Genomic DNA, 12,018 nt, shown 5'->3' on the forward strand with positions numbered 1-12,018 from the left:
AGGGCTTAAGGAGGAAACGACCAAGGATCTTATACCGGCATGGGATGTGCAATTTGCTCAAGTATTCTGACTCTATGTATCTGTCTTTTATTTAGTATTCTTTTTGTTTCTCTTTGCTCACTATTCACCAAGCACTGTTTAAACTACAGGGGACACAAAAAGGACAAAGAAAGGGGCAAATTGGTGGCTGAAGAAACAAGATATCGCAGTTGATGAGTTTATTGGTGGAAGACTGAAACAGCTTTCCTCTTAAGAGTTCACATCTTTATCTCTACTTCTCTGAGAAATAATAACAGGAATAAATTCATATCTCTTACTGTCTAGGAAAAGGAGGTTAAAAAAAGTTGGGTGATTTGATTATCATTTTATGAGTAATAAGTCTGAAGTGAATTGAGGAATGCTCCCTTCCAAATTATTGCCCTAAATTTAAAGAACCACAGACCTCTCTAACTCTGAGGACATAAGGAGAAGGTTATGGGAAGGAACCTTGGCACTAATATGTTAAATATAATGTAGACAGTGGTTTAAAGAATTCAAGGTTTGGAATTCCCCAGTGGTCCAATTGTTAGGACTCTGCCAAGGGCTTGGGTTCAATCCCTGGTTGAGGAACTAAGATTTCACAAGCTGCATGGTGCAGCCAAACAAAACAAAACAAAACAAAAGAATTCAAGGGTTGCCTGACCTCATTGCCACTGTTTCTACTAGTAGCCTCAGAACACTGCTCGACAACTTTCTTAAGTCTCAACTTCCTAATCTGTGAGATGGGAATTAAAAAATGGTACATTTCCCACAAAGATAAATGTGTGGGTTAAACAAGATTATATGTGCAGAACAGTGTCAGATGATAGAGATGCAGCAAACAATAAATGGAAGTTATCATTAATAATGAAAACAGGAGTTACAGGAACACAATGGGAAAAATGGTACAGAAATCAGAAATAAAGTCTGTTTATTTCTCTTGATACCCAAAGAATTTTGTATCATGAAACCTTAAAATGTTGATCCCAAAAATATTTATGTTTAATTTATTATCTTTTGGAAAGTATTAATTCTCTAGAACATATTTGCTTTTAATTTAAGAGAAAAAAACTTATTTTATATAAATATTTAAAATTTTACTGTACTTATACTTTTTTTAAAAAGTCAAGCTACATGGAGCCATATTTGGATTCAAACAAAACAAACCCAGAAACTAGTTGTCTTAAACTATAAATTGTTGTTGTTTCCCTAAGTCATGTCTGATTGTTTTATGACCCTGTGGACTATAGCCGACAAGGCTCCTCTGTCCATGGGATTTCCCAGGCAAGAATACTGGAGTGGGTTTCCATTTCCTTCTCCAGGGGATCTTCCCAACCCGGGGATGGAACTCAGGTCTCCTGCTTGGCAGGCAGATTCTTTACCCCCTGAGCCACCAGGGCAGACCCCAATATCAAAATTGCATCCAAGCTAAGTCGCTTCAGTTGTGTCCAACTCTTTGCAACCCTATGGACTGTAACCTACCAGGCTCCTCTGTCAGTTTTCAACATTAATAATGTTTATTCTATAGACATTATTAAATCATTGGCAATTAGTTGATATGTCAGTCTTCAGCTCCTTTCCCCTCCCCAGAGGTTGCAGAGTGGGGGTGAAATTTCTGAACCTCTAACCAGATCTCTGGGATTAGTTTTGAATAGAAAAATGACTTGGCATGTTAAAAGGCTCACTCTAGCTGTTGCATCATGATTAGGTTATAAAGGGTGTGGGTGAAAGAAAGAGATGAATTCTGAAGCCATTTCACCAATCCAGTGTTCCCACCAATGACAGTGGTTCGAACAATGATTCTGTCTATATTTTGAAGATAGATCCAATAGTATTTGGTGACATACTGGCTGGAAGAGAAAGAGAGGAGTCAAAATGACTATGTGGTTTGGGGCCAGAGAAACAGGAAGAATGAAGCTGCCATTTACTGAAATGAGCAAAACAGCAGGTTGGGCAGGTTTGAGAGGGGAAGAGAAGATGGTTTGTTTCAGACTTCTCAAGTTTTGAGACACTTCTTAGAATCCAAGTGGAGATGCCAATCAGGCTGTTGGATACACAAACATGAGGTTCAAGGAATAGGACTGGGGTGGAGTATGATAGTTGTCAGTGTATGGACAGTATCTGAAGGCACAAGACTCTGGGGGTGAATGTAGATTAGAAAAGAGGTTCAAGGACTAGGTGCTGGGGGGTCCAGAGAATAGAGTTTGGGGATGTGAAGGGGGAGTCAGCAAAGGAGGCTGAGCAGTGGCCAGGGAGTTGGAAGAACCAGGAACTTATCCTGAGAGTTGAATTCCTAAGTTGAGAAAGAAGTAGTCAGTTAGAGTTAAGACTGCCTATAAAGCAAGTAATGTGGGAGGGCCGAGAAGTGGGTATTGGCTTTAGCAATATGGAGGTCATCAGTGAGCCTGATAAGAGGAGCTTTAGTGGTAGGACAGACGTTGAGTCCAAATGGAATGGGTTCATTAGAGAATAAGAAAGGAGAAAGTGGAAACAGAGAGAAGAGAGAACACTTTTTGGAGAGTTTAGCTAAAGGGAAAGTAGGAGTCAAGGGAAAAAGTTTAAAGGGAAAAATTATAGCACATTTGTATACTGATAGGAATTTTTTGTTGGGAATGGTGGAGGGGAGGGGAGCGCAAGAGAAAAATGAGAGAATTGATAGAGTGGTGTTTATTTTTTTTAATTTATTTATTTGGCTGCATCAGGTCTTAGCCATGGAAGACAGACTCTTCGTTGCCTCATGTGAGACCTTTTGCTGAGGTGCAGAGACTGTTCAGATGTGGCGAGTGGACTCAGTAATTGGGGTGCATGGGCTTAGCTGTTCCACGGCATGTAGGATCTTAGTTCCCTAACTAGGGATTGAACTGTGTCCCCTGCACTGCAAGACAGAGTCGTCGTCACTGGACCACAAGGGAAGTCCCTGCAGCAGTGTTCTTGAGTCAGCGGGAAGCAGCAAGAGGTCTGCACAAATGGAGGAACTGGCCTAAGCTAGCAGCCCGGCTGGTTCATTCTTAGTAACAGAAGTAAGACGGAGCATGTGGGATTGGAAGTGTGGGAACTTCTGAGGGTTCCTGCATTTCCAGTGAGACTGGAAGCAGGCTTATTGGTTGAGAATGAAGATGGGGAGAGGGTATTACAGGTTTTTAGAGAGAGAAGAAGGTATGAAACTGTTCCCTAGGAAAGTGAGATGGTGAAAGGTCTAGAGAGAGGTGGCAGATGCCAGAAGGCATGGAGGGCCCACTTAAGGTCAAGAGTTTATAGTGAGACTAGACGCATGGTCAAGAGCTTTTCCCAGGGCAGTGTGACTGCAAAGGCATGGGCAGAGAGTGGTAAGAAAGCTGGAATCAGCCAGGATTTGGACTTTGCCAAGCAAACATCATAAAGAGAGAGAGAAACAGGGGAAAGGAATCAAGAAAATATATGAGAGTGATTATAGTGATCAACTATGGAATCTAATCCAAGGAAGGAGGGAAGTAAGGACATGAAAGAATCTGAGCAACAGTTTAAAAAAAAACAAAAAAAAGAAGAAGAAGAAGACTGGATTTGTGTGTCCTAATGGAGTTGAAGAATTATTGGTTTGGGGTAGCAAAGAGGTAAAGAGCTGAAAAGATAGAAGGTAGTGATTGAGATGAAGAGATGCTGGAATTTGAAATTAAGATGCTTCAGTATTCAGCAAGAGGAATGTATTTATTACTACCGAATTATATAGTTCAGTTCAGTTCAGTTGCTCAGTCGTGTCCAACTCTTTGAGACCCCATGAATCACAGCACACCAGGCCTCCCTGTCCATCACAAACTCCCAGAGTCTACTCAAACCCATGTTCATCGAGTCGGTGATGCCATCCAAACATCTCATCCTCTGTTGTACCCTTCTCCTCCTGCCCCCAATTCCTCCCAGCATCAGGGTCTTTTCAAATGAGTCAGCTCTTCGCATCAGGTGGCCAAAGTATTGAAGTTTCAGCTTCAGCATCAATCCTTCCAATGAACACCCAGGACTGATCTCCTTTAGGATGGACTGGTTGGATCTCCTTGCACTTCAAGGGACTCTCAAGAGTCTTCTCCAACACCACAGTTCAAAAGCATCAATTCTTCGGTGCTCAGCTTTCTTTAGTCCAACTCTCACATCCATACATGACCACTGGAAAAACCATAGCCTTGACCAGATAGACCTTTGTTGGCAAAGTAATGTCTCTGTTTTTTAATATGCTATCTAGGTTGGTCAAAACTTTCCTTCCAAGGAGTAAGCGTCTTTTAATTTCATGGCTGCAGTCACCATCTGCAGTGATTTTGGAGCCAAAAAAATAAAGTCTGACGCTGTTTCCACTGTCACCCCATCTATTTCCCATGAGGTGATGGGACCAGATGCCATGATAGAGACATGGTTAAAATAGTATGTTTTATATTACGTGACTTTTACCATTTAAAAAAAAAAAAAAAGCTTTAAAAAAAAGATGTTTCAGTATTTGGTGAAGACAAAGTCTAGAGGTGTATTTTGGGTTGAACTGTGTTCCCTTGAAATTCATATGTTGGTGCCCCATAACCTTAGAATGTGATTATATTTGGAGAGAAGGCATTGTTAGAATGAGGCTGGTAGTGTGGACCTTAATCCAACCTGACTAATGTCCCCGTAAGAAGAAGTTTGAACACAGAGAGAGATACCAGAAGTGCCTGTGCACAGAGAAAAGACCATAGGAGGACTCAGCAAGAGGATAGTCATCTGCAAGCCAAGGAGAGAGGTCTCAGGAGAAGCCAAGCCTGCCCACATCTTGATCTTGGACTTCTGGTCTCCATTACTGTGACAAAATGCACTTCTGCTGTTTAAGCCGCCTGTCCTGTGGTATTTTGTCATGGCATCTCTAGCAGACTAATACAAGGTGTGACCACGGGAGTGAGTAGCTGAAGTAGGGTGGCTACTTTACCCAAAGCAAGAGAATTGGAAGAAAGCAGTGGAGATGGTTGAATATTGCACCAATGCCTTGAAATGAATGTTAAAATCAACGATTATGACAATGTCAGTCCAGGAGAGAATGACTGCACGGGGAGAGCCAGGTACTAAAATCTTCAAGGAACAAAAGAAAGGAACTTTGATGGGATGTGAATTGAGGTGGGGCAGAAGACTGTAGTATCATCTAGCACTGAAATTTACAGTCTCTCCAGCCAATAGTTAACCATCTCTCTCCCATCCACTTTTAAGCAAAAATGTTTAAAAAAAATTTAAAATGCTTGATTTGGCTTTTAGATTTTCTCACCCTGAGACTTCTGTCTTAGAGATTCTAACAGGCACTGAAATAAGGTGAACATGAAGAGGAGAACAGGATAATCTCTAAAGAGGGTAACTGGTTACCAAGAAACCCAGAAAGAATGGTGTTTTACCAGACTTACTTGCGAGGCTCTAAGAGGGTTTAGTTGAGCCTTCATAGAAGTTCTTATTGCCAATATTTTGCACTGGAGAGGAGTGACTAAGAAGACCTTTCGATAAAATTTATGGAGAGTGGAATTGTTGAGCAGTTCCTACCTTGCATCATTGCTATGGCTTCCAGGAATTTTTAGTGTCAGCAAGGTGAGCTCCCAGTCAGAGCCCCCCTCAAAATTATCATGAATTGACATCCATTGAGTATCTTTGTCCCGGCATTGTGCTAAAAGCTTTCACATACATTAAAAACAGTCACAAAATGAATTCTTACAGTTATACTAAGGTGAAGGCCTTAACTTCATTTTGCATGTAAAAAAATGGCTCTAAGAAAAAAATTTTAAAACTTTGCCTGGGAACTAGAAGTTAAGCCCAAGACTTAAGACATCTTTGCCTGGGAACTAGAAGTTAAGCCCAAGACTTAAGACATAATCTTTGGACTCTTCCACCATGTTCACCCTGATCCGATACACTTCTATGTATTAAACCCCCTCATCTTCATTGCAAATTATTTTCTTCTTTTTTGAAAAATGATTTTATTTGTTTATTTTTGGCTGCCCTGGGCCTCTGTTGCTGCGTGCGGTCTTCCTCCAGCTGTGGTGCGCCAGCTTCTCTTGCGGTGGCTTTTCTCGTTGCAGAGCAGAGCTCCAGGCATGTTTGTGGAGCAAGGGCTTAGCTGCCCCGCAGCATGTGGGATCTTCCCAGACCAGGGGTCGAATCCATGTCCCTTGCATTGGCAGGCAGATTCTTAACCACCAGGGAAGTCCTACAAATAGGTTTCGAGTTTGGATACTTGGGTTCCTTGATAATGGCTGCCTACGTTGCTGTTTTGAAGACACATTGGTTTCAGTGTGAGAGCATACAGGCCAGATAGTTTGGCTAGATAGATTACTTATGTCTGCTGTGGACATGGGGTCAGGGAGAAGCAATGTGCCTGGCTATTTCCCAGTCTTGGTCAAGCCCCAAAAGATGTCTCTACTGATGCTTCCATGTCGCAGATAGCTATAGATATTTTTTTTGGGGGGGGGGGGGTGCACAATCCATCACCATTTGGAAGACTGTTTAGTAAGGGTGACAGAAGTGAATGAATAGGGTACGAAAAACTTGATAAAATTGTGAAAAGGGGAGATGAGCAAACTCCTTGTCTTTGGTTCTCATTAACGAGAGCATCTAATAAAGTCTCCCTGGACAATTAAAGAAGTTATTTAATTTCATTCCTAAGAGAGTTCATTCTTAACCTGTCTCCTAAAAAAAAAATATCTGGACTTATTTTTTAAAAACCTTCCTAAAGCCATGTGTCTCCAGCAAAATCCCAATTTTCTTGCCAAGGAATTCTTCCTAAATCAGGATTTTCTTGCAGGAAGCGTCACTGGTTTGCTGTGCTTACTGGCTACTTTTGGCTTTGGCTTCCTGTTCTCAACAGTGGAGCTGAGGAAATCCGCAGGATGTCTGCTCTGAAGGGATGGGGTGACTCAGGAGGAAAGGCTCCACCTAAAATAGTCTTGGTGTGCAGTTTCTGAGTCACTCTGGAGTCAGAATTAATATATGATCCTGGAATTAATCCCACAGGTGGTGGGAAGTGGAGAAGAAGGAAATATCTGAAAGAAGTTTAGCAAAGAGAAAAATCTGCCACCAAGATAAAAGCTGAACTGCAGAAAAGGCTAACATTCAGAAAGAAAGTTCATTCTGGGAGTTCAGAGTAGGTGCGTTGGGATTTCCCTCACTCACCGTGGGTACAAAGTTTGGATCCCAGTCCAGTGTAGGGACCCGCTGGGAATGGATATTTCCTTAAAAACACAGCAGGAGTTGAATAGCTGTGTAAACAGACATGGACCGCTGGGATGCAGTCCCCTTGATTTTGGTGTTTATAATTCTTTCTCTATCTGGCCCAAAATGTCTATAGGGCTGCTAGATTCTAGGTTTATCACCAACTAATGATAAATATCTAGCATATTGCCTCCTGAGAGACAGGAAGGCATATATTAATACAGTTTTTATCCACAGCTCCCCAAGCAATATTCTGTATTTGAATGACCTCTCAGAACCTTGTTGTACTTCCCTTTACCCTCTCTCTTCTCCCCGGCTCCCAGCCCTGAGTCCATTTATTTATCCCAGCTCTTCACAGGGAAGAGAAACCATATTCTGTCACTTATTCTTTTTTCTTGTTTAAGATTTTAAAAAGTCTTTTTTAAAGACCATTTTAAAAATGGACCATTGGAAAAGTCTTTATCGAATTTGTTACAATTCGTTGCTTCTGTTTTATGTTTTGATTTTTTGGCCATGAGGCATGTGGGATCTTGGCTCCCCAGTCAAGGATCAAACCCCCATCCTCTGTTTTGGAAGGTGAAGTCTTAACCAGTGGACTGCCAGGGAAGCTCCAGGCTCTCATTTATTCTTTGAATAGGTATTGAGCAGCTACTACAGCTGGGAGACTGCAAGGCAAAGAACACTGGTCCTTGCCCGCAAGATGCTCTGCCCAGAGTCTGGTAGAAGAAATAGGAAATTTCGACAAAACCTTTGTAATACAAAATCTTGGCTCTCCAGTAGTTTTAAGCATAAGCTTCTGGAAAGTACAGAAATTCGCAGGAACCTGCCTGAATGCAGCTGGAAGTTCATAGGAGATTCCTTGGAAGGGAAGGGACAGAACTGAGCCATCTAGTTTAACAGAAGCAGGTAGCAGGGCAAACCAAGAGCCAGTCCAAGATAAAAGTTGACTGGTGGATAAAGGCTGTGTATAAAGCTCGATGGGATCTTGGTTTGGAAAACAAGCACCATGAGATACATTTTGGGGACAGTTGAGAAAATATCAATATAAATAATGTTAGACAATATTAGAAGTGGTTTTAAGCTTTTTTGGGAGATAGTGGTGGTGTAGTTATATAGTAGGTTGTTCTAATTTTTAGGAGACAGATATGCCTGAAACATATTTGGCAAGTGGTTTAGCAAAAATCTGAAATCTGAAATGGCTTTTCAGAAGAAGAAGGGGGAGAAGAAGAATGGATGCAATGCAGACAGACAAATGAAGCAGATGCAACAAAATGACAACAATTGTTGAACTGAATTTGGATGTTCATTGTACTAGTTTTTAACCCTTCTGAATTTGTGAAAGTTTTCATGAAAAATAGTTGAAAAAAATAGTTCCCTGGTAGACAGTTGAGTAAATACCAACACTACCCAAAATTCAGAGGGAATACAAAGTGGAGAATAAATGCTCTGCCCAAACAATTGCCTTACGCTGCACAGAAGCACTGCGTCGGGCCAGAGCGTGGTCCACCCTGTAACTTGGAGTCAGTAGTCTTGGGTGTGTCCAGCTGCGCAGGTAGGACACAGTGGATGTTGTTGGTGGAGGGGGTTGGTGAGAAGGAACTCAGAGCTCGAAAAGTCTCAGCTGTATGCCAGTCTGGAGAGCCTGAGAAAGTTGTCAGTCTGACTTTGACTTAACCTGAGAAAGTCAAAGTCACGAAAGAGTGGAGGACACTTTAGAGACTGGTTCTGGTTTCAATTTGAAGGATAGATCAGAGTTTGGAAGGCATGGAACCAAGATATCATTCCAGAAACTACTGCAGTAATTTCATCAGAAATAAGGAAGGCTAAATGCTGGTGAGGATGCAGAGCAGCAGAAATTCTGGTGAGAAATTGCTGGTGAGAATGCAAAATGGCACAGCCACTTTGGAAAACAGTTTGGCCTGTCTTACAAAACCAAATGTACACATACCGTATAACCCCAACAATCTCACTCTGAGATGTTTACTCAAGAAAAGTGAAAATATGTTTAGGAATGTTTAGAGCAGCTTTTTTCATAACCACTAAAACCTGGAAGCATCAACTGGTGATAGATAATAAATAAATTTCACATTAATGAATGAATACTATACAATAAAGATGGAGGGAACTACTGATACTACAGCAGCGTGGATGACCCTTAAAAGCGTTACGTTAAACGAAAGAAGCCAGACTGCACGCTGGATGAGTCCACTGATTGGACATCCTGAAAAACACAAAGCGATTGGCATGGAAATGAGATCATTGTTTTAAAGGGGCCGGTGTGCAGGGAAGAGCTGATTATAAAGAGGCACACAGAACTTTCTGGGTGATAGAAATACTTCATATACTTTATACAGCATTTTCATTGCGGTAGAGATTACACAGTTGTATACGTTTATCAAAGCTGTGTACCTATAAAGTGTGAACTTCACTATATAGAAATCATATCTCAACATACTTCACTTTAAGAAAAAAGAGAAGAAGAATAATAAGACTTGAGGAATGACTGGATAGAGAATAAAGGAAAGAAAAACAAGATATATTCCAATGGTCAAGAAAACATAAATATTAATAAAAGAAGCAGTACCTGATATAGCCAGTTAACTGCTGCAAGAATCAAATGCTGAACTTAGTTACATTGAGGAGTATTTCAGAATGTATTAAAATAATTTCATTTTATGTTATTACTTCAGTGGCCAATTTGGCACAGGTCTGAGGAAAGTGTTACTAACTTTTAAAAGCATATAATGGATTCTTGAGAAGTTTGTGTTCTGGGAACACACAGAGAAAGTTTCTGTGTGTATAAATATGCATGCCCATGCCTGTCTCAAAGCATCTGATGATACTTTTCCTTGGAATATGTTTTTCACTGATTTTATGTTCTTTAAACAATTAAAATGTGTCAAAATGCTTTCTTAGTTCTAATTAATAAAAAGTAGTAAATATTAATTTTTAAAAGAAAAATGTCTATAATACAGTGACAGAAGTTGGCATGGAGATAGTTTGGAGAGAATTTAAGAAGGTAGAATCTTTTCCAAGGAGTGATTTTTCAGGTAAGATATGCTTGCACGTGGGCATATGGACCAATCAAGTAAGAATACTATTTGTTAAGAGAAAAGACTGGAAATGATCTCCCTCCCTACCAGTAGGAAACTACTTAAATAAATTATGGCATAATTCATGCCATGTAATGGCAGTCTATATAATAATGGAATACTATACCACTGTTAAAGTGAGATAAATCTATATGTGTTGATATGCAATGATGTCTGAGTTAGAAAAACACAGTACGTTACATTACTATTTATATAACAAAAGGGTATGATCTATGTCTCTATCTAGATACCTGTCTATCTGCTTATACTCTACAGGTGTAGGATATCTCTGGAAGACCATGACAAGGAGCTGTTTTATCTGTCAGGATCCATTCAGGAGACAGAAATTACACAATAATTTGAGTAGTGAAGCTTTAATGTGGAAAATGATGAATAACTTACTAAACATAAGAGAATTCTGAAGAAAACTCTAGGGCTTCCAACACTGGGAAGACTTAGCTTTGGAGTTACCTTAGGGCTGTAAGAAACCAAGACTCCACTCTTGAAAAGTGTGCTCACGGCATGGAGGCAGCAGATGGAAAACCACCTGGTTTGCTGGCTTCACTTGCTAGGATCACGGCAGCAATGTTTTATTTATTTGTTTGTTTGTTTGCTTTTTGATCTGTCACCTCAGGCGAGGGAAACAAAAGCAAAGAAACACAAATGGGACATCATTAAATTTAAAAGCTTTCTCAAGAGTGAAAGAAACTACCAACAAAATAGAAAGACAACCTACTGAATTGGAGGAGATATTTACAAATGATATGTCTGATAAGGGGTTAATATGTAAAATGCCTGATGTGAAGAACTGACTCATTGGAAAAGACCCTGATTCTGGGAAAGACTGAAGGCAGGAGGAGAAGGGGACGACAGAGGACAAGATAGTTGGACGGCGTCCAGCATCTCCCAGAGTTTGCCCAAGTTCATGTTCATTGCATTGCTGATGCCATCCAACCATCTCATCCTCTGACACTCTCTTCTCCTTATGCCCTCAATCTTTCCCAGCATCAGGGGTTTTTCCAGTGAATCGTCTGTTCACATCAGATGACCAAAATACTGGAGCTTCAGCTTCAGCATCTGTCCTTCTAGTGAATATTCAGGGCTAATCTCCCTTAAGATTGACTGGTTTGATCTCCTAGCTGCCCAACAAGGGACTTTCAGGAGTCTTCTCCAGAACCACAGTTCAAAGGCATCAATTCTTTGGCATTCTGCCTTCTTTATGGTTCTGCTCTCACAACCGTATGTGACCACTGGGAAGACCATAGCTTTGACTACACAGAGTAATGTATTGGCAGCGGAGGAATGTCTCTGCTTTTTAGCGTTCTGTCTAGGTTTGTCATCGCTCTCCGGCCAGAAGCAATCGTCTTCCGATTTCGTGGCTGCAGTCACCTTCTGCAGTGATTTTGGAGCCCAAGAAGAGGAAATCTGTCACTACTTCCATATTTTCCCCTTCTATCTGCCATGCAGTAATGGGGCCAGGTGCCATGATTTTAGTTTTGTTTTTTTTTTTAACATTTAGTCCCCTTCAAGGATCACTGCCTTGTTGGGGTAAAACGGCTTGTGTAACTCAATGAAGCTATGAGCCAAGCCATGGAGGGCCTCCCAAGACAGACGGATCATAGCAGAAAGTTCTGACAAAATGTGATCCACTGGAGGGAATGGCAAACCACCCCAGTATACTCACTGTGACAATCTCATATATATGAAGTTGAACTGTATAAAAAGCGAAGAAGAA

Source organism: Cervus elaphus, chromosome 19 (assembly GCF_910594005.1).
Source record: "Cervus elaphus chromosome 19, mCerEla1.1, whole genome shotgun sequence".
Taxonomy (NCBI): Eukaryota; Metazoa; Chordata; class Mammalia; order Artiodactyla; family Cervidae; genus Cervus; species Cervus elaphus.